Here is a 19,573-nt window from a genome sequence, read left to right on the forward strand (position 1 = left end):
TGCCTCACCTTAAAATAGGGGGCTTTTTGCAGCAGCTTTCGCTAACGGCCATACCACCCTGTTCACGCCTGATCACGTCTGATCTCAGAAGCTAAGCAGAGTTTGGCCTAGTTAGTACTTGGATGGGAGACTGCCTAGGAATACCAGGTGCTGTAAGTTTTTGAGTTTTTTCACTACTTATCTAATACACTGGCCCTTAGTGTGGCCAAAGTTTGACCAGCTCTTTGCTTTCCCTTACTGCTTATTTAATTCAATTGCCTTTAAAGTAGCTGTTCTTTAAACAGAGTTTGACTGTTTTTAACTACTTAACTAATGCTCTTATCTTTAATGTAGCTCATTTTGAAGTTTTTTTGTATTTCATTCATTACTTATCTAGTATAATGGCACTTAGTGTGCCTCACCTTAAAATAGGGCTTTTTGCAGCAGCTTTCGCTTACGGCCATACCACCCTGTTCACGCCTGATCTCGTCTGATCTCAGAAGCTAAGCAGAGTTGGGCCTAGTTAGTACTTGGATGGGAGACTGCCTAGGAATACCAGGTGCTGTAAGTTTTTGAGTTTTTCACTACTTATCTAATACACTGGCCCTTAGTGTGGCCAAAGTTTGACCAGCTCTTTGCTTTCCCTTACTGCTTATTTAATTCAATTGCCTTTAAAGTAGCTGTTCTTTAAACAGAGTTTGACTGTTTTTAACTACTTAACTAATGCTCTTATCTTTAATGTAGCTCATTTTGAAGTATTTTTTTGTATTTCATTCATTACTTATCTAGTATAATGGCACTTAGTGTGCCTCACCTTAAAATAGGGGCTTTTGCAGCAGCTTTAGCTTACGGCCATCCCACCCTGTTCACGCCTGATCTCGTCTGATCTCAGAAGCTAAGCAGAGTTGGGCCTAGTTAGTACTTGGATGGGAGACTGCCTAGGAATACCAGGTGCTGTAAGTTTTTGAGTTTTTCACTACTTATCTAATACACTGGCCCTTAGTGTGGCCAAAGTTTGACCAGCTCTTTGCTTTCCCTTACTGCTTATTTAATTCAATTGCCTTTAAAGTAGCTGTTCTTTAAACAGAGTTTGACTGTTTTTAACTACTTAACTAATGCTCTTATCTTTAATGTAGCTCATTTTGAAGTATTTTTTTGTATTTCATTCATTACTTATCTAGTATAATGGCACTTAGTGTGCCTCACCTTAAAATAGGGCTTTTGCAGCAGCTTTGGCTTCTGGCCATACCACCCTGTTCACGCCTGATCTCGTCTGATCTCAGAAGCTAAGCAGAGTTGGGCCTAGTTAGTACTTGGATGGGAGACTGCCTAGGAATACCAGGTGCTGTAAGTTTTGAGTTTTTTCACTACTTATCTAATACACTGGCCCTTAGTGTGGCCAAAGTTTGACCAGCTCTTTGCTTTCCCTTACTGCTTATTTAATTCAATTGCCTTTAAAGTAGCTGTTCTTTAAACAGAGTTTGACTGTTTTTAACTACTTAACTAATGCTCTTATCTTTAATGTAGCTCATTTTGAAGTATTTTTTTTGTATTTCATTCATTACTTATCTAGTATAATGGCACTTAGTGTGCCTCACCTTAAAATAGGGGCTTTTGCAGCAGCTTTAGCTTACGGCCATCCCACCTGTTCACGCCTGATCTCGTCTGATCTCAGAAGCTAAGCAGAGTTGGGCCTAGTTAGTACTTGGATGGGAGACTGCCTAGGAATACCAGGTGCTGTAAGTTTTTGAGTTTTTTTCACTACTTATCTAATACACTGGCCCTTAGTGTGGCCAAAGTTTGACCAGCTCTTTGCTTTCCCTTACTGCTTATTTAATTCAATTGCCTTTAAAGTAGCTGTTCTTTAAACAGAGTTTGACTGTTTTTAACTACTTAACTAATGCTCTTATCTTTAATGTAGCTCATTTTGAAGTATTTTTTGTATTTCATTCATTACTTATCTAGTATAATGGCACTTAGTGCGCCTCACCTTAAAATAGGGGGCTTTTTGCAGCACCTTTCGCTTACGGCCATCCCACCCTGTTCTCGCCTGATCTCGTCTGATCTCAGAAGCTAAGCAGAGTTGGGCCTAGTTAGTACTTGGATGGGAGACTGCCTAGGAATACCAGGTGCTGTAAGTTTTTGAGTTTTTTCACTACTTATCTAATACACTGGCCCTTAGTGTGGCCAAAGTTTGACCAGCTCTTTGCTTTCCCTTACTGCTTATTTAATTCAATTGCCTTTAAAGTAGCTGTTCTTTAAACAGAGTTTGACTGTTTTTAACTACTTAACTAATGCTCTTATCTTTAATGTAGCTCATTTTGAAGTATTTTTTTGTATTTCATTCATTACTTATCTAGTATAATGGCACTTAGTGTGCCTCACCTTAAAATAGGGGGCTTTTTGCAGCAGCTTTCTTTCACTTACGGCCATACCACCCTGTTCACGCCTGATCTCGTCTGATCTCAGAAGCTAAGCAGAGTTGGGCCTAGTTAGTACTTGGATGGGAGACTGCCTAGGAATACCAGGTGCTGTAAGTTTTGAGTTTTTCACTACTTATCTAATACACTGGCCCTTAGTCTGGCCAAAGTTTGACCAGCTCTTTGCTTTCCCTTACTGCTTATTTAATTCAATTGCCTTTAAAGTAGCTGTTCTTTAAACAGAGTTTGACTGTTTTTAACTACTTAACTAATGCTCTTATCTTTAATGTAGCTCATTTTGAAGTATTTTTTTGTATTTCATTCATTACTTATCTAGTATAATGGCACTTAGTGTGCCTCACCTTAAAATAGGGGGCTTTTGCAGCAGCTTTCGCTTACGGCCATCCCACCCTGTTCATGCCTGATCTCGTCTGATCTCAGAAGCTAAGCAGAGTTGGGCCTAGTTAGTACTTGGATGGGAGACTGCCTAGGAATACCAGGTGCTGTAAGTTTTGAGTTTTTCACTACTTATCTAATACACTGGCCCTTAGTGTGGCCAAAGTTTGACCAGCTCTTTGCTTTCCTTACTGCTTATTTAATTCAATTGCCTTTAAAGTAGCTGTTCTTTAAAAATAGTTTGACTGTTTTTAACTACTTAACTAATGCTCTTATCTTTAATGTAGCTCATTTTGAAGTTTTTTTTTGTATTTCATTCATTACTTATCTAGTATAATGGCACTTAGTGTGCCTCACCTTAAAATAGGGGCTTTTTGCAGCAGCTTTAACTTACGGCCATACCACCCCTGTTCACGCCTGATCTCGTCTGATCTCAGAAGCTAAGCAGAGTTGGGCCTAGTTAGTACTTGGATGGGAGACTGCCTAGGAATACCAGGTGCTGTAAGTTTTTGAGTTTTTTCACTACTTATCTAATACTCTGGCCCTTAGTGTGGCCAAAGTTTGACCAGCTCTTTGCTTTCCCTTACTGCTTATTTAATTCAATTGCCTTTAAAGTAGCTGTTCTTTAAACAGAGTTTGACTGTTTTTAACTACTTAACTAATGCTCTTATCTTTAATGTAGCTCATTTTTGAAGTATTTTTTGTATTTCATTCATTACTTATCTAGTATAATGGCAGCACTTAGTGTGCCTCACCTTAAAATAGGGGCTTTTTGCAGCAGCTTTAGCTTACGGCCATACCACCCTGTTCACGCCTGATCTCGTCCTGATCTCAGAAGCTAAGCAGAGTTGGGCCTAGTTAGTACTTGGATGGGAGGCTGCCTAGGAATACCAGGTGCTGTAAGTTTTGAGTTTTTCACTACTTATCTAATACACTGGCCCTTAGTGTGGCCAAAGTTTGACCAGCTCTTTGCTTTCCTTACTGCTTATTTAATTCAATTGCCTTTAAAGTAGCTGTTCTTTAAACAGAGTTTGACTGTTTTTAACTACTTAACTAATGCTCTTATCTTTAATGTAGCTCATTTTGAAGTATTTTTTTGTATTTCATTCATTACTTATCTAGTATAATGGCACTTAGTGTGCCTCACCTTAAAATAGGGGCTTTTTGCAGCAGCTTTAAGCACGGCCATACCACCCTGTTCACGCCTGATCTCATCTGATCTCAGAAGCTAAGCAGAGTTGGGCCTAGTTAGTACTTGGATGGTAGACTGCCTAGGAATACCAGGTGCTGTAAGTTTTTGAGTTTTTTCACTACTTATCTAATACACTGGCCCTTAGTGTGGCCAAAGTTTGACCAGCTCTTTGCTTTCCCTTACTGCTTATTTAATTCAATTGCCTTTAAAGTAGCTGTTCTTTAAACAGAGTTTGCCTTTTTTTAACTACTTAACTAATGCTCTTATCTTTAATGTAGCTCATTTTGAAGTATTTTTTTGTATTTCATTCATTACTTATCTAGTATAATGGCACTTAGTGTGCCTCACCTTAAAATAGGGGGCTTTTTGCAGCCTCTTTCGCTTACGGCCATACCACCCTGTTCACGCCTGATCTCGTCTGATCTCAGAAGCTAAGCAGAGTTGGGCCTAGTTAGTACTTGGATGGGAGACTGCCTAGGAATACCAGGTGCTGTAAGTTTTTGAGTTTTTTTTCACTACTTATCTAATACACTGGCCCTTAGTGTGGCCAAAGTTTGACCAGCTCTTTGCTTTCCCTTACTGCTTATTTAATTCAATTGCCTTTAAAGTAGCTGTTCTTTAAACAGAGTTTGACTGTTTTTAACTACTTAACTAATGCTCTTATCTTTAATGTAGCTCATTTTGAAGTATTTTTTTGTATTTCATTCATTACTTATCTAGTATAATGGCACTTAGTGTGCCTCACCTTAAAATAGGGGCTTTTTGCAGCAGCTTTCGCCACACGGCTATCCCACCCTGTTCACGCCTGATCTCGTCTGATCTCAGAAGCTAAGCAGAGTTGGGCCTTGTTAGTACTTGGATGGGAGACTGCCTAGGAATACCAGGTGCTGTAAGTTTTTGAGTTTTTCACTACTTATCTAATACACTGGCCCTTAGTGTGGCCAAAGTTTGACCAGCTCTTTGCTTTCCCTTACTGCTTATTTAATTCAATTGCCTTTAAAGTAGCTGTTCTTTAAACAGAATTTGACTGTTTTTAACTACTTAACTAATGCTCTTATCTTTAATGTAGCTCATTTTGAAGTATTTTTTGTATTTCATTCATTACTTATCTAGTATAATGGCACTTAGTGTGCCTCACCTTAAAATAGGGGCTTTTGCAGCAGCAGCTAGCCACGGCCATACCACACCTGTTCACGCCTGATCTCGTCTGATCTCAGAAGCTAAGCAGAGTTGGGCCTAGTTAGTACTTGAATGGGAGACTGCCTAGGAATACCAGGTGCTGTAAGTTTTGAGTTTTTCACTACTTATCTAATACACTGGCCCTTAGTGTGGCCAAAGTTTGACCAGCTCTTTGCTTTCCCTTACTGTATTTAATTCAATTGCCTTTAAAGTAGCTGTTCTTTAAACAGAGTTTGACTGTTTTTAACTACTTAACTAATGCTCTTATCTTTAATGTAGCTCATTTTGAAGTATTTTTTTGTATTTCATTCATTACTCATCTAGTATAATGGCACTTAGTGTGCCTCACCTTAAAATAGGGGCTTTTGCAGCAGCTTTACAGCTACGGCCATCCCACCCTGTTCACGCCTGATCTCGTCTGATCTCAGAAGCTAAGCAGAGTTGGGCCTAGTTAGTACTTGGATGGGAGACTGCCTAGGAATACCAGGTGCTGTAAGTTTTTGAGTTTTTTCACTACTTATCTAATACACTGGCCCTTAGTGTGGCCAAAGTTTGACCAGCTCTTTGCTTTCCCTTACTGCTTATTTAATTCAATTGCCTTTAAAGTAGCTGTTCTTTAAACAGAGTTTGACTGTTTTAACTACTTAACTAATGCTCTTATCTTTAATGTAGCTCATTTTGAAGTATTTTTTTGTATTTCATTCATTACTTATCTAGTATAATGGCACTTTAGTGTGCCTCACCTTAAAATAGGGGCTTTTTGCAGCAGCTTTCGCACGGCCATACCACCCTGTTCACGCCTGATCTCGTCTGATCTCAGAAGCTAAGCAGAGTTGGGCCTAGTTAGTACTTGGATGGGAGACTGCCTAGGAATACCAGGTGCTGTAAGTTTTGAGTTTTTTCACTACTTATCTAATACACTGGCCCTTAGTGTGGCCAAAGTTTGACCAGCTCTTTGCTTTCCCTTACTGCTTATTTAATTCAATTGCCTTTAAAGTAGCTGTTCTTTAAACAGAGTTTGACTGTTTTTAACTACTTAACTAATGCTCTTATCTTTAATGTAGCTCATTTTGAAGTATTTTTTGTATTTCATTCATTACTTATCTAGTATAATGGCACTTAGTGTGCCTCACCTTAAAAAAGGGGGCTTTTTGCAGCAGCTTTCGCTTACGGCTATCCCACCCTGTTCACGTCTGATCTCGTCTGATCTCAGAAGCTAAGCAGAGTTGGGCCTAGTTAGTACTTGGATGGGAGACTGCCTAGGAATACCAGGTGCTGTAAGTTTTTGAGTTTTTTCACTACTTATCTAATACACTGGCCCTTAGTGTGGCCAAAGTTTGACCAGCTCTTTGCTTTCCTTACTGCTTATTTAATTCAATTGCCTTTAAAGTAGCTGTTCTTTAAAAATAGTTTGACTGTTTTTAACTACTTAACTAATGCTCTTATCTTTAATGTAGCTCATTTTGAAGTTTTTTTTTGTATTTCATTCATTACTTATCTAGTATAATGGCATAGTGTGCCTCACCTTAAAATAGGGCTTTTTGCAGCAGCTTTGCTTACGGCCATACCACCCTGTTCACGCCTGATCTCGTCTGATCTCAGAAGCTAAAGCAGAGTTGGGCCTAGTTAGTACTTGGATGAGGAGACTGCCTAGGAGGAATACCAGGTGCTGTAAGTTTTGAGTTTTTCACTGCTTATCTAATACTCTGGCCCCTTAGTGTGGCCATGTTTGACCAGCTCTTTGCTTTCCCTTACTGCTTATTTAATTCAATTGCCTTTAAAGTAGCTGTTCTTTAAACAGAGTTTGACTATTTTTAACTACTTAACTAATGCTCTTATCTTTAATGTAGCTCATTTTGAAGTATTTTTTTGTATTTCATTCATTACTTATCTAGTATAATGGCACTTAGTGTGCCTCACCTTAAAATAGGGGGCTTTTTGCAGCAGCTTTAAGCTCACTGACCATACCACCCTGTTCACGCCTGATCTCGTCTGATCTCAGAAGCTAAGCAGAGTTGGGCCTAGTTAGTACTTGGATGGGAAACTGCCTAGGAATACCAGGTGCTGTAAGTTTTTGAGTTTTTCACTACTTATCTAATACACTGGCCCTTAGTGTGGCCAAAGTTTGACCAGCTCTTTGCTTTCCCTTACTGCTTATTTAATTCAATTGCCTTTAAAGTAGCTGTTCTTTAAACAGAGTTTGACTGTTTTTAACTACTTAACTAATGCTCTTATCTTTAATGTAGCTCATTTTGAAGTATTTTTTGTATTTCATTCATTACTTATCTAGTATAATGGCACTTAGTGTACCTCACCTTAAAATAGGGGCTTTTTTTGCAGCAGCTTTAGCTTCACGGCCATACCACCCCTGTTCCGCCTGATCTCATCTGATCTCAGAAGCTAAGCAGAGTTGGGCCTGAGTTAGTACTTGGATGGTAGACTGCCTAGGAATACCAGGTGCTGTAAGTTTTTGAGGTTTTTCACTACTTATCTAATACACTGGCCCTTAGTGTGGCCAAAAGTTTGACCAGCTCTTTTGCTTTCCCTTACTGCTTATTTAATTCAATTTGCCTTTAAAGTAGCTGTTCTTTAAACAGAGTTTGCCTGTTTTTAACTACTTAACTAATGCTCTTATCTTTAATGTAGCTCATTTTGAAGTATTTTTTTGTATTTCATTCATTACTTATCTGAGTATAATTTGCACTTAGTGTGCTCTCACCTTAAAATAGGGGCTTTTTGCAGCCTCTTTCAAGCTTCTGACCATACCACCCTGTTCACGCCTGATCATCGTCTGATCTCAGAAGCTAAGCAGAGTTGGGCCTAGTTAGTACTTGGATGGGAGACTGCCTAGGAATACCAGGTGCTGTAAGTTTTTGAGTTTTTCACTACTTATCTAATACACTGGCCCTTAGTGTGGCCAAAGTTTGACCAGCTCTTTGCTTTCCCTTACTGCTTATTTAATTCAATTTGCCTTTAAAGTAGCTGTTCTTTAAACAGAGTTTGACTGTTTTTAACTACTTAACTAATGCTCTTATCTTTAATGTAGCTCATTTTGGAAGTATTTTTGTATTTCATTCATTACTCATCTAGTATAATGGCACTTGAGTGTGCCTCACCTTAAAATAGGGGCTTTTTGCAGCAGCTTTAAGCTTACGACCATACCACCCTGTTCACGCCTGATCTGCCGTCTGATCTCAGAAGCTAAGCAGAGTTGAGGCGTAGTTAGTACTTGGATGGGAGGCTGCCTAGGAATACCAGGTGCTGTAAGTTTTGAGTTTTTCACTACTTATCTAATACACTGGCCCTTAGTGTGGCCAAAGTTTGACCAGCTCTTTGCTTTCCCTTACTGCTTATTTAATTCAATTGCCTTTAAAGTAGCTGTTCTTTAAACAGAGTTTGACTGTTTTTAACTACTTAACTAATGCTCTTATCTTTAATGTAGCTCATTTTGAAGTATTTTTGTATTTCATTCATTACTTATCTAGTATAATGGCACTTAGTGTGCCTCACCTTAAAATAGGGGGCTTTTGCAGCAGCTTTACTTGCGGCCATACCACCCTGTTCACGCCTGATCTCATCTGATCTCAGAAGCTAAGCAGAGTTGGGCCTAGTTAGTACTTGGATGGTAGACTGCCTAGGAATACCAGGTGCTGTAAGTTTTGAGTTTTTCACTACTTATCTAATACACTTGGCCCTTAGTGTGGCCAAAGTTTGACCAGCTCTTTGCTTTCCCTTACTGCTTATTTAATTCAATTGCCTTTAAAGTAGCTGTTCTTTAAACAGAGTTTGCCTTTTTAACTACTTAACTAATGCTCTTATCTTTAATGTGTAGCTCATTTTGAAGTATTTTTTTGTATTTCATTCATTACTTATCTAGTATAATGGCACTCCAGTGTGCCTCACCTTAAAATAGGGGCTTTTGCAGCCTCTTTCGCTTCTGACCATACCACCCTGTTCACACCTGATCTCGTCTGATCTCAGAAGCTAAGCAGAGTTGGGTCTGGTTGAGTTCTTGGATGGGGAGACTGCCTAGGAATACCAGGTGCTGTAAGTTTTTGAGTTTTTTCACTACTTATCTAATACACTGGCCCTTAGGTGGCCAAAGTTTGACCAGCTCTTTGCTTTCCCTTACTGCTTATTTAATTCAATTGCCTTTAAAAGTAGCTATTCTTTAAACAAATTTGACCTGTTTTTAACTACTTAACTAATGCTCTTATCTTTAATGTAGCTCATTTTGAAGTATTTTTTGTATTTCATTCATTACTTATCTGGTATAATGGCACTCAGTGTGCCTCACCTTAAAATAGGGAGCTTTTTGCAGCAGCTTTCAACCATGGCTATACCACCATGTTCACGCCTGATCTCGTCTGATCTCAGAAGCTAAAGCAGAGTTGGGCCTAGTTAGTACTTGAATGGGAGACTGCCTAGGAATACCAGGTGCTGTAAGTTTTGAGTTTTTTTCACTACTTATCTAATACACTGGCCCTTAGTGTGGCCAAAGTTTGACCAGCTTCTTTGCTTTCCCTTACTGCTTATTTAATTCAATTGCCTTTAAAGTAGCTGTTCTTTAAACATAATTTAATTGTTTTTAACTACTTAACTAATGCTCTATATCTTTAATGTGAAAAGCTCATTTTGTAAATATTATTTTTGAAATATTTCTATTCATTACTTATCTAGTATAATGGGTAATTCTATGTGCTTCTCACCTTAAAAATAGGGGCTTTTTGGTGCAGCTTTAGCCACACGGCCATCCCACCATGGTTCCACGCCTGATCATCAAGGCTCTGATCTCTCTCTGGGGAAGGCTAAGCAGGAAGTTGGGCCTAGTTGGTACTTGAATGGGGAGACTGCCTAAGACCACCAGGTGCTGTAAGTTTTGAGTTTTTCACTACTTATCTAATACACTGGCCCTTGGTGTGGCCAAAGTTTGGACCAGCCTTTTTGCTTTCCACTTACTGCTTATTTAATTCAACTTGCCTTTAAAGTAGTTGTTCTAAAAACAGAGGGGATTTGACTGTTTTTTAACTACTTAACTAATGCTCTTATCTTTAATGTAGCTCATATCTGAAGTGTATTTTTTGCATTTCATTCATTACTTCATCTAGTATAATGGAAAATTTAGTATTGCCCCACCTTAAAATAGGGAGCTTTTGGCAGCAGCTTTTCGCTTCTGACCATCCACCCACTGTTCGCACCTGATCTCGTCTGATCTCAGAAGCTAAAAGCAGAGTTGGGCCTAGTTAGTACTTGGATGGGAGCTGCCTAGGAATACCAGGTGCTGTAAGTTTTTGAGTTTTTCACTACTTATCTAATACACTGGCCCTTAGTGTGGCCAAAGTTTGACCAGCTCTTTGCTTTCCCTTACTGCTTATTTAATTCAATTGCCTTTAAAGTAGCTGTTCTTTAAACAGAGTTTGACTGTTTTTAACTACTTAACTAATGCTCTTATCTTTAATGTAGCTCATTTTGAAGTATTTTTTTGTATTTCATTCATTACTTATCTAGTATAATGGCACTTAGTGTGCCTCACCTTAAAATAGGGGGCTTTTTGCAGCAGCTTTAGCTTTACGGCCATCCCACCCTGTTCACGCCTGATCTCGTCTGATCTCAGAAGCTAAGCAGAGTTGGGCCTAGTTAGTACTTGGATGGGAGACTGCCTAGGAATACCAGGTGCTGTAAGTTTTGAGTTTTTCACTACTTATCTAATACACTGGCCCTTAGTGTGGCCAAAGTTTGACCAGCTCTTTGCTTTCCCTTACTGCTTATTTAATTCAATTGCCTTTAAAGTAGCTGTTCTTTAAACAGAGTTTGACTGTTTTTAACTACTTAACTAATGCTCTTATCTTTAATGTAGCTCATTTTGAAGTATTTTTTTGTATTTCATTCATTACTTATCTAGTATAATGGCACTTAGTGTGCCTCACCTTAAAATAGGGGCTTTTTGCAGCAGCTTTAGCTTACGGCCATACCACCCTGTTCACGCCTGATCTCGTCTGATCTCAGAAGCTAAGCAGAGTTGGGCCTAGTTAGTACTTGGATGGGAGACTGCCTAGGAATACCAGGTGCTGTAAGTTTTTGAGTTTTTCACTACTTATCTAATACACTGGCCCTTAGTGTGGCCAAAGTTTGACCAGCTCTTTGCTTTCCCTTACTGCTTATTTAATTCAATTGCCTTTAAAGTAGCTGTTCTTTAAACAGAGTTTGACTGTTTTTAACTACTTAACTAATGCTCTTATCTTTAATGTAGCTCATTTTGAAGTATTTTTTGTATTTCATTCATTACTTATCTAGTATAATGGCACTTAGTGTGCCTCACCTTAAAATAGGGGCTTTTTGCAGCAGCTTTCGCGCTACGGCCATACCACCCTGTTCACGCCTGATCTCGTCTGATCTCAGAAGCTAAGCAGAGTTGGGCCTAGTTAGTACTTGGATGGGAGACTGCCTAGGAATACCAGGTGCTGTAAGTTTTGAGTTTTTCACTACTTATCTAATACACTGGCCCTTAGTGTGGCCAAAGTTTGACCAGCTCTTTGCTTTCCCTTACTGCTTATTTAATTCAATTGCCTTTAAAGTAGCTGTTCTTTAAACAGAGTTTGACTGTTTTTAACTACTTAACTAATGCTCTTATCTTTAATGTAGCTCATTTTGAAGTATTTTTTGTATTTCATTCATTCATTACTTATCTAGTATAATGGCACTTAGTGTGCCTCACCTTAAAATAGGGGCTTTTTGCAGCAGCTTTAGCTTACGGCCATCCCACCCTGTTCACGCCTGATCTCGTCTGATCTCAGAAGCTAAGCAGAGTTGGGCCTAGTTAGTACTTGGATGGGAGACTGCCTAGGAATACCAGGTGCTGTAAGTTTTGAGTTTTTCACTACTTATCTAATACACTGGCCCTTAGTGTGGCCAAAGTTTGACCAGCTCTTTGCTTTCCCTTACTGCTTATTTAATTCAATTGCCTTTAAAGTAGCTGTTCTTTAAACAGAGTTTGACTGTTTTTAACTACTTAACTAATGCTCTTATCTTTAATGTAGCTCATTTTGAAGTTTTTTTGTATTTCATTCATTACTTATCTAGTATAATGGCACTTAGTGTGCCTCACCTTAAAATAGGGGGCTTTTTGCAGCAGCTTTCGCTTACGGCCATACCACCCTGTTCACGCCTGATCTCGTCTGATCTCAGAAGCTAAGCAGAGTTGGGCCTAGTTAGTACTTGGATGGGAGACTGCCTAGGAATACCAGGTGCTGTAAGTTTTGAGTTTTTCACTACTTATCTAATACACTGGCCCTTAGTGTGGCCAAAGTTTGACCAGCTCTTTGCTTTCCCTTACTGCTTATTTAATTCAATTGCCTTTAAAGTAGCTGTTCTTTAAACAGAGTTTGACTGTTTTTAACTACTTAACTAATGCTCTTATCTTTAATGTAGCTCATTTTGAAGTATTTTTTGTATTTCATTCATTACTTATCTAGTATAATGGCACTTAGTGTGCCTCACCTTAAAATAGGGGGCTTTTTGCAGCAGCTTTAGCTTCACGGCCATACCACCCTGTTCACGCCTGATCTCGTCTGATCTCAGAAGCTAAGCAGAGTTGGGCCTAGTTAGTACTTGGATGGGAGACTGCCTAGGAATACCAGGTGCTGTAAGTTTTTGAGTTTTTTCACTACTTATCTAATACACTGGCCCTTAGTGTGGCCAAAGTTTGACCAGCTCTTTGCTTTCCCTTACTGCTTATTTAATTCAATTGCCTTTAAAGTAGCTGTTCTTTAAACAGAGTTTGACTGTTTTTAACTACTTAACTAATGCTCTTATCTTTAATGTAGCTCATTTTGAAGTATTTTTTTGTATTTCATTCATTACTTATCTAGTATAATGGCACTTAGTGTGCCTCACCTTAAAATAGGGGCTTTTTGCAGCAGCTTTAGCGCTTACGGCCATACCACCCTGTTCACGCCTGATCTCGTCTGATCTCAGAAGCTAAGCAGAGTTGGGCCTAGTTAGTACTTGGATGGGAGACTGCCTAGGAATACCAGGTGCTGTAAGTTTTGAGTTTTTCACTACTTATCTAATACACTGGCCCTTAGTGTGGCCAAAGTTTGACCAGCTCTTTGCTTTCCCTTACTGCTTATTTAATTCAATTGCCTTTAAAGTAGCTGTTCTTTAAACAGAGTTTGACTGTTTTTAACTACTTAACTAATGCTCTTATCTTTAATGTAGCTCATTTTGAAGTATTTTTTTGTATTTCATTCATTACTTATCTAGTATAATGGCACTTAGTGTGCCTCACCTTAAAATAGGGGCTTTTGCAAGCTTTCGCTTACGGCCATACCACCCTGTTCACGCCTGATCTCGTCTGATCTCAGAAGCTAAGCAGAGTTGGGCCTAGTTAGTACTTGGATGGGAGACTGCCTAGGAATACCAGGTGCTGTAAGTTTTGAGTTTTTCACTACTTATCTAATACACTGGCCCTTAGTGTGGCCAAAGTTTGACCAGCTCTTTGCTTTCCCTTACTGCTTATTTAATTCAATTGCCTTTAAAGTAGCTGTTCTTTAAACAGAGTTTGACTGTTTTTAACTACTTAACTAATGCTCTTATCTTTAATGTAGCTCATTTTGAAGTATTTTTTTGTATTTCATTCATTACTTATCTAGTATAATGGCACTTAGTGTGCCTCACCTTAAAATAGGGGGCTTTTGCAGCAGCTTTAGCTTTACGGCCATACCACCCTGTTCACGCCTGATCTCGTCTGATCTCAGAAGCTAAGCAGAGTTGGGCCTAGTTAGTACTTGGATGGGAGACTGCCTAGGAATACCAGGTGCTGTAAGTTTTGAGTTTTTCACTACTTATCTAATACACTGGCCCTTAGTGTGGCCAAAGTTTGACCAGCTCTTTGCTTTCCCTTACTGCTTATTTAATTCAATTGCCTTTAAAGTAGCTGTTCTTTAAACAGAGTTTGACTGTTTTTAACTACTTAACTAATGCTCTTATCTTTAATGTAGCTCATTTTGAAGTATTTTTTTGTATTTCATTCATTACTTATCTAGTATAATGGCACTTAGTGTGCCTCACCTTAAATATAGGGGCTTTTTGCAGCAGCTTTAGCTTACGGCCATCCCACCCTGTTCACGCCTGATCTCGTCTGATCTCAGAAGCTAAGCAGAGTTGGGCCTAGTTAGTACTTGGATGGGAGACTGCCTAGGAATACCAGGTGCTGTAAGTTTTGAGTTTTTCACTACTTATCTAATACACTGGCCCTTAGTGTGGCCAAAGTTTGACCAGCTCTTTGCTTTCCCTTACTGCTTATTTAATTCAATTGCCTTTAAAGTAGCTGTTCTTTAAACAGAGTTTGACTGTTTTTAACTACTTAACTAATGCTCTTATCTTTAATGTAGCTCATTTTGAAGTATTTTTTTGTATTTCATTCATTACTTATCTAGTATAATGGCACTTAGTGTGCCTCACCTTAAAATAGGGGCTTTTTGCAGCAGCTTTAAGCTTACGGCCATACCACCCTGTTCACGCCTGATCTCGTCTGATCTCAGAAGCTAAGCAGAGTTGGGCCTAGTTAGTACTTGGATGGGAGACTGCCTAGGAATACCAGGTGCTGTAAGTTTTTGAGTTTTTCACTACTTATCTAATACACTGGCCCTTAGTGTGGCCAAAGTTTGACCAGCTCTTTGCTTTCCCTTACTGCTTATTTAATTCAATTGCCTTTAAAGTAGCTGTTCTTTAAACAGAGTTTGACTGTTTTTAACTACTTAACTAATGCTCTTATCTTTAATGTAGCTCATTTTTGCAGTATTTTTTTGTATTTCATTCTTCTCATCTAGTATAATGGCACTTAGATGTTGCCTCACCTTAAAATAGAGACTTTTTGCCTTACAGCTTTTAGCTTCACGGCCATCCCACCCTGTTCACGCCTCTGATCATCGCCTGATCTCAGAAGCTAAGCAGAGTTGGGCCTAGTTAGGTACTTGGATGGGAGACTGCCTAGGAATACCAGGTGCTGTAAGTTTTGAGTTTTTTCTACTACTTATCTAATACACTGGCCCTTAGTGGCCAAAGGTTTGACTCAGCTCTTTTTGTTTTCTTCTTATCAAGTTTATTTTAATTCAATTGCCTTTAAAGTGGCTGTTCTTTAAACAGAATTTGACTGTTTTTAACTACTTAATTAATGCTCTTATCTTTAATGTAGCTCATTTTGGAAGCATTTTTTGTATTTCATTCATTACTTATCTGAGTATAATGGTACTTGAGTGTGCCTCACCCAAAAACAGGAAGGCTTTTTGCAGCAGCTTTTTGACGCGCCATACCACTCATGTTCACGCCTGATCCTCAATCTGATCTCAGAAGCTAACAAGAGTTGGGCCCAGTTGATGCTTGGGGCACTTGAATGGGAGACTGCCTGAGTATACCAGGTGCTGTAAGTTTTTTGAGTTTTTTCACTTTCACTTATCCTAATATACTGGCTCTCTTTAGTGTGCGCAAAGTTTGACCAGCTTCTTTGCTTTCCCTAACTACCTTGGACAATTCCAATTGCCTTCAAAATAGCTGTTCTTTAAACAGAGTTTCTGACTGTTTTAACTACTTGTACCAATGCTCTTATCTTTTAATGCAGCTCATTTTGAAGTGCATTTTGGATTTCATCCATTCACTTATCTGAGCATATCGGCACTGAGTGTGCCTCACCTTAAAATAGGGGGCTTTTGCAAGCATCTTTCGAAACTACGGCCATCCCACCCCTGTTCACGCACTGATCCTCGTCTGGATCTCTGTTTTCAAGCAGAGTTGGGCTCAGTTAGTACTCTGTTGGATGGGGAGACTGCCTAGGAATACCAGGTGCTGTAAGTTTTTGAGTTTTTACAATACTTATCTAATACACTGGCCCTGTGTGTGGCCAAGCTTGACTCAGCTCTTTGCTTTCCCATACTGCTTATTTAATTCAATTGCCTTTAAAGTAGCTGCTCTTTAAACAGAGTTTGACTGTTTTTAACTACTTAACTAATGCTCTTATCACTAATGTAGCTCATTTTGAAGTACATTTTCGTATTTCATTCATTGCAGCATTTTAGCATCATGGCACTTAGTGTGCCTCACCTTAAATAAGAGGGCTTTTTGCAGCTTTTTGGCTTCACGACCCATGGCCATACCAATTCTGTTCCGCGCCTGATCTTCATCCACAAACTCCAGAAGCTAAGCAGAGTTGGGCCTAGTTAGTACTTGGTTGGGAGACTGCCCAGGAATACCACCAGGCACATGTGCAGTTTTTGAGTTTTTCACTACTTATCCTACAATACACTGGCTCCTTAGTGTGGCCAAAGTTTGGACCAACTCTTTGCTTTTTTTTCTTTTACTGCTTTCATTTAATTCACACTGCCTTCAAAGTAGCTGTTCCTTAAACAAGGGGTTTGACTGTTTTAACTACTTAACTAATGCTCTTATCTTTAAATGTAGCTCATTTTGAAGTATTTTTTTGTATTTCATTCATTACTTATCTAGTATAATGGCACTTAGTGTGCTTCACCTTAAAAATAGGGGAGCTTTTTGCAGCAGCATTTGCTTTGCCGCCATACCACCCTGTTCCGCGCCAGCGGCCAATTCGAACCAAAATGGTGTTTTTGTTTGTTCAAGGCGTTATTTTGTATGCTTCCGCCAAATTTTGTAGGGCATGGATACTAACGACAGTTGTGTCGCGCGCACGACCACCAGATACTGAAACTACTCAGAAACCACGCAACAACTAATCTGTCTGGCGGCGGCGTTGCAGCGGACTCCGGGACCTCGGCTTGCTGCGCGGACCAGGCCCTCAGTCATCGGTGTCTCCTGATGCCGAAGTCCGGGGAAGAGGACGCCGCAAGCGGTGTTCGAGGGAAACGGAAGCGCGGTGATAAACGGGCGGGTGTCCGTGCTAGGTTAACCGCTAACCCTAGCCGGCCAGCACTCCCCTCCATCTTTCTGTCCAACGTCTGTTCACTCGACAATAAGATGGACTACATTCGACTTCACCGAGCAACACGGCGTGAGTATAGGGATTGCTGCGTCTTTGTCTTTACGGAAACGTGGCTCAGCGACAGAGTTCCGGACACCGCCATTCAGCTAACCGGGCTAACCGCATTTCGTGCCGACAGGAATGCCGCACTGTGTGGAAAGACTCGCGGTGGTGGCGTGTGCGTTTATATCAACACGGAATGGTGCAAGGACTCTGTGCTTATATCGAACTATTGCTCATCGCTAGTGGAGTTCATTGTTGTCAAATGCAGACCTTTATCTACCCGGGAATTCACCACCGTCTACACCATTGGAGTTTACATTCCCACCCAGCGCTAATGCGAAGGAGGCTCTGGCGAGCTGTACAAAGCTATTAGCGAGCTGCAGAACGCTCACCCGATGGACTGTTTATCATCGCGGAGATTTCAATCACGCCAAATCTCAAAACAGTGCTCCCTAAATTCTATCAGCATGTGGACTTTTGCTACGAGAGGAGCGAACACGCTGGATCTTGTTTACACAAACATTCCCGGCGCGTATCGTATGGAGCCCGCCCCACCTCGGCTACTCAGACCACATCTCTGTTATGTTGATTCCAGCATACAGACCACTCATCAGACGCTCTAAACCGGTTCTGAAACAGATTAAAAATCTGGCCAGCAGGATCCATCTCTGCTCTTCAGGACTGTTTTGAGTGTACTGACTAGGTAATATTTAGGAAGCTGCAACCAACGGCGATTCCATTGACTTGGAGGAGTACACATCATCAGTGACTGGCTACGCCGAGAAGTGCATTGATGATGTGACCGTCTCAAGACCATCACCACACGTTCTAACCGGAAGCCGTGGATGAGCAGCTAACGTGCGTGCTCTCCTGAATGAGCGAGACTTAGCCTTCAGAGCAAAAGGACCGGGCTGCCCTAAAAACAGCGAGGGCTAAACTGTCCCGAGCTATCAGAGAAGCAAAGCGCGCTTATGCTAAAAGAATCCTGGCCACTTCCAGAACAGCAGTGACTCACGGCGCATATGGCAGGGCATTCAGCGGTCACCAACTACAAGACAACTCCACCTGTCTGTGATGGTGACGCCTCCTACCAGATGCGCTGAATGACTTCTACGCACGTTTTGAGGCACAGAACAAAACAACGGTGAGGAAGTCCACCCTCGCACTAACGACCCGGTACTCTGCTTCACCACAGCTGACGTGGGAAAACACTTTATAGAGTTAACCCACGAAGTCTGCTGGACCGGACAACATTCCAGGCAGAGTACTCAAGGGTGTGCCCAGAGCAGCTAGCGGATGTCTTCACTGATATCTTCAATATCTCTCTGAGCAGCTCTGTTATTCCAACGTGCCTCAAAACAACAACAATTGTCGGTGCCTAAGAAGTCTGTGGTTTCGTGCCTCAATGACTATCGTCCCGTCGCACTCACACCTATTGTGATGAAATGCTTCGAGAGGCTTGTCATGAGGCACATCAAGTCACAACTACCACCTTCACTTGACCCATTACAGTTTGCGTACCCGTCCAAACCGCTCTACGGACGATGCTATCACCACAACCCTCCATCTCGCCCCTCACATCTGGACTCAAAGGGAAACTACGTCCGAATGCTGTTCATTGACTTCAGCTCAGCATTCAACACCATCATCCCTCAGCAACTGATAGAGAAACTAAGCCTGCTGGGCCTGAACACCTCTCTCTCTGCAACTGGATCCTGGACTTTCTGACAGGCAGACCTCAGTCAGTCGGATCGGGAACAGCATCTCCCAGCACCACCACACTGAACACTGGAGCTCCTCAGGGCTGTGTGCTCAGTCCACTGCTGTTCACCTTGCTGACTCACGACTGTGCAGCGATGCACAGCTCAATCACATCATCAAGATTAGCTGATGACACGACAGTGGTGGGTCTCATCAGCAAGAACGACGGAGTCAGCATACAGAGATGATGGTGCAGCAGCTCACAGGTGGTGTAGAGCCAACAATCTATCTCTGAACGTCGACAAGACAAAGGAGATGATTGTTGACTTCCAGCGAGCAAAGAGTGACCATTCTCCGCTGTCCATCGACGGGTCCAAGGTGGAGACCGTCAAGAGCACCAAATTCCTTGGTGTCCATCTGGTGGATAACTTCACCTGGTCACTCAACACCAGCTCCATCACCAAGAAAGCCCAGCAGCGCCTCTACTTCTTGAGGAGGCTAAGGAAAGCTCATCTCCCTCCACCCATCCTGACTATGTTCTATAGGGGACTATTGAGGAGCGTCCTGTCCAGCTGCATCACTGCCTGGTTTGGAAATTGCCGTGATCGGCTCGCAAGACCCTCCAAAGGATAGTGAGGACAGCCGAAAGATCATTGGCGTCTCTCTGCCCCTCTATCATGGACATCTACACCACACGCTGCATCCGCAAAGCCC

General features: G+C 40.9%; 9 non-coding genes and 26 pseudogenes across 9 annotated transcripts; all 35 read left to right on the forward strand.

The window, feature by feature from the left end:
- Positions 1-40: 40 nt before the first annotated feature.
- Positions 41-159, forward strand: LOC122339562 (annotated as a pseudogene).
- A 272-nt stretch (positions 160-431) lies between these two features.
- Positions 432-550, forward strand: LOC122339619. The gene has a single exon (XR_006250010.1). It is a non-coding gene; the product is annotated as a 5S ribosomal RNA (ribosomal RNA).
- A 273-nt stretch (positions 551-823) lies between these two features.
- Positions 824-942, forward strand: LOC122339646 (annotated as a pseudogene).
- A 272-nt stretch (positions 943-1,214) lies between these two features.
- On the forward strand, positions 1,215-1,333 carry LOC122339537 (annotated as a pseudogene).
- A 274-nt stretch (positions 1,334-1,607) lies between these two features.
- On the forward strand, positions 1,608-1,725 carry LOC122339567 (annotated as a pseudogene).
- Positions 1,726-2,001: 276 nt separating this feature from the next.
- Positions 2,002-2,120, forward strand: LOC122339528 (annotated as a pseudogene).
- A 280-nt stretch (positions 2,121-2,400) lies between these two features.
- On the forward strand, positions 2,401-2,519 carry LOC122339520. Its single transcript, XR_006249992.1, has one exon. It is a non-coding gene; the product is annotated as a 5S ribosomal RNA (ribosomal RNA).
- Positions 2,520-2,792: 273 nt separating this feature from the next.
- On the forward strand, positions 2,793-2,911 carry LOC122339530 (annotated as a pseudogene).
- A 272-nt stretch (positions 2,912-3,183) lies between these two features.
- Positions 3,184-3,303, forward strand: LOC122339521 (annotated as a pseudogene).
- A 278-nt stretch (positions 3,304-3,581) lies between these two features.
- LOC122339641 lies at positions 3,582-3,701 on the forward strand (annotated as a pseudogene).
- Positions 3,702-3,972: 271 nt separating this feature from the next.
- On the forward strand, positions 3,973-4,091 carry LOC122339574 (annotated as a pseudogene).
- Positions 4,092-4,367: 276 nt separating this feature from the next.
- On the forward strand, positions 4,368-4,486 carry LOC122339620. Its single transcript, XR_006250011.1, has one exon. It is a non-coding gene; the product is annotated as a 5S ribosomal RNA (ribosomal RNA).
- Positions 4,487-4,764: 278 nt separating this feature from the next.
- Positions 4,765-4,883, forward strand: LOC122339591 (annotated as a pseudogene).
- Positions 4,884-5,155: 272 nt separating this feature from the next.
- Positions 5,156-5,275, forward strand: LOC122339599 (annotated as a pseudogene).
- A 271-nt stretch (positions 5,276-5,546) lies between these two features.
- On the forward strand, positions 5,547-5,665 carry LOC122339559 (annotated as a pseudogene).
- Positions 5,666-5,938: 273 nt separating this feature from the next.
- LOC122339553 lies at positions 5,939-6,057 on the forward strand (annotated as a pseudogene).
- A 274-nt stretch (positions 6,058-6,331) lies between these two features.
- On the forward strand, positions 6,332-6,450 carry LOC122339555 (annotated as a pseudogene).
- Positions 6,451-6,720: 270 nt separating this feature from the next.
- On the forward strand, positions 6,721-6,844 carry LOC122339604 (annotated as a pseudogene).
- Positions 6,845-7,119: 275 nt separating this feature from the next.
- On the forward strand, positions 7,120-7,239 carry LOC122339588 (annotated as a pseudogene).
- A 276-nt stretch (positions 7,240-7,515) lies between these two features.
- Positions 7,516-7,635, forward strand: LOC122339598 (annotated as a pseudogene).
- Positions 7,636-7,918: 283 nt separating this feature from the next.
- Positions 7,919-8,038, forward strand: LOC122339592 (annotated as a pseudogene).
- Positions 8,039-8,314: 276 nt separating this feature from the next.
- Positions 8,315-8,436, forward strand: LOC122339605 (annotated as a pseudogene).
- Positions 8,437-8,706: 270 nt separating this feature from the next.
- LOC122339640 lies at positions 8,707-8,825 on the forward strand. The gene has a single exon (XR_006250031.1). It is a non-coding gene; the product is annotated as a 5S ribosomal RNA (ribosomal RNA).
- Positions 8,826-9,495: 670 nt separating this feature from the next.
- LOC122339606 lies at positions 9,496-9,615 on the forward strand (annotated as a pseudogene).
- A 1,117-nt stretch (positions 9,616-10,732) lies between these two features.
- Positions 10,733-10,851, forward strand: LOC122339535 (annotated as a pseudogene).
- A 273-nt stretch (positions 10,852-11,124) lies between these two features.
- LOC122339621 lies at positions 11,125-11,243 on the forward strand. Its single transcript, XR_006250012.1, has one exon. It is a non-coding gene; the product is annotated as a 5S ribosomal RNA (ribosomal RNA).
- A 274-nt stretch (positions 11,244-11,517) lies between these two features.
- LOC122339558 lies at positions 11,518-11,636 on the forward strand (annotated as a pseudogene).
- A 276-nt stretch (positions 11,637-11,912) lies between these two features.
- On the forward strand, positions 11,913-12,031 carry LOC122339648 (annotated as a pseudogene).
- A 272-nt stretch (positions 12,032-12,303) lies between these two features.
- Positions 12,304-12,422, forward strand: LOC122339622. The gene has a single exon (XR_006250013.1). It is a non-coding gene; the product is annotated as a 5S ribosomal RNA (ribosomal RNA).
- A 274-nt stretch (positions 12,423-12,696) lies between these two features.
- LOC122339545 lies at positions 12,697-12,815 on the forward strand (annotated as a pseudogene).
- A 277-nt stretch (positions 12,816-13,092) lies between these two features.
- On the forward strand, positions 13,093-13,211 carry LOC122339624. Its single transcript, XR_006250015.1, has one exon. It is a non-coding gene; the product is annotated as a 5S ribosomal RNA (ribosomal RNA).
- A 270-nt stretch (positions 13,212-13,481) lies between these two features.
- LOC122339625 lies at positions 13,482-13,600 on the forward strand. Its single transcript, XR_006250016.1, has one exon. It is a non-coding gene; the product is annotated as a 5S ribosomal RNA (ribosomal RNA).
- Positions 13,601-13,874: 274 nt separating this feature from the next.
- On the forward strand, positions 13,875-13,993 carry LOC122339642 (annotated as a pseudogene).
- Positions 13,994-14,267: 274 nt separating this feature from the next.
- On the forward strand, positions 14,268-14,386 carry LOC122339649 (annotated as a pseudogene).
- Positions 14,387-14,660: 274 nt separating this feature from the next.
- LOC122339626 lies at positions 14,661-14,779 on the forward strand. Its single transcript, XR_006250017.1, has one exon. It is a non-coding gene; the product is annotated as a 5S ribosomal RNA (ribosomal RNA).
- The last annotated feature ends 4,794 nt before the right edge of the window (positions 14,780-19,573 follow it).

This window comes from Puntigrus tetrazona, unplaced genomic scaffold (genome assembly GCF_018831695.1).
Source record: "Puntigrus tetrazona isolate hp1 unplaced genomic scaffold, ASM1883169v1 S000000995, whole genome shotgun sequence".
In the NCBI taxonomy this organism is placed as follows: Eukaryota; Metazoa; Chordata; class Actinopteri; order Cypriniformes; family Cyprinidae; genus Puntigrus; species Puntigrus tetrazona.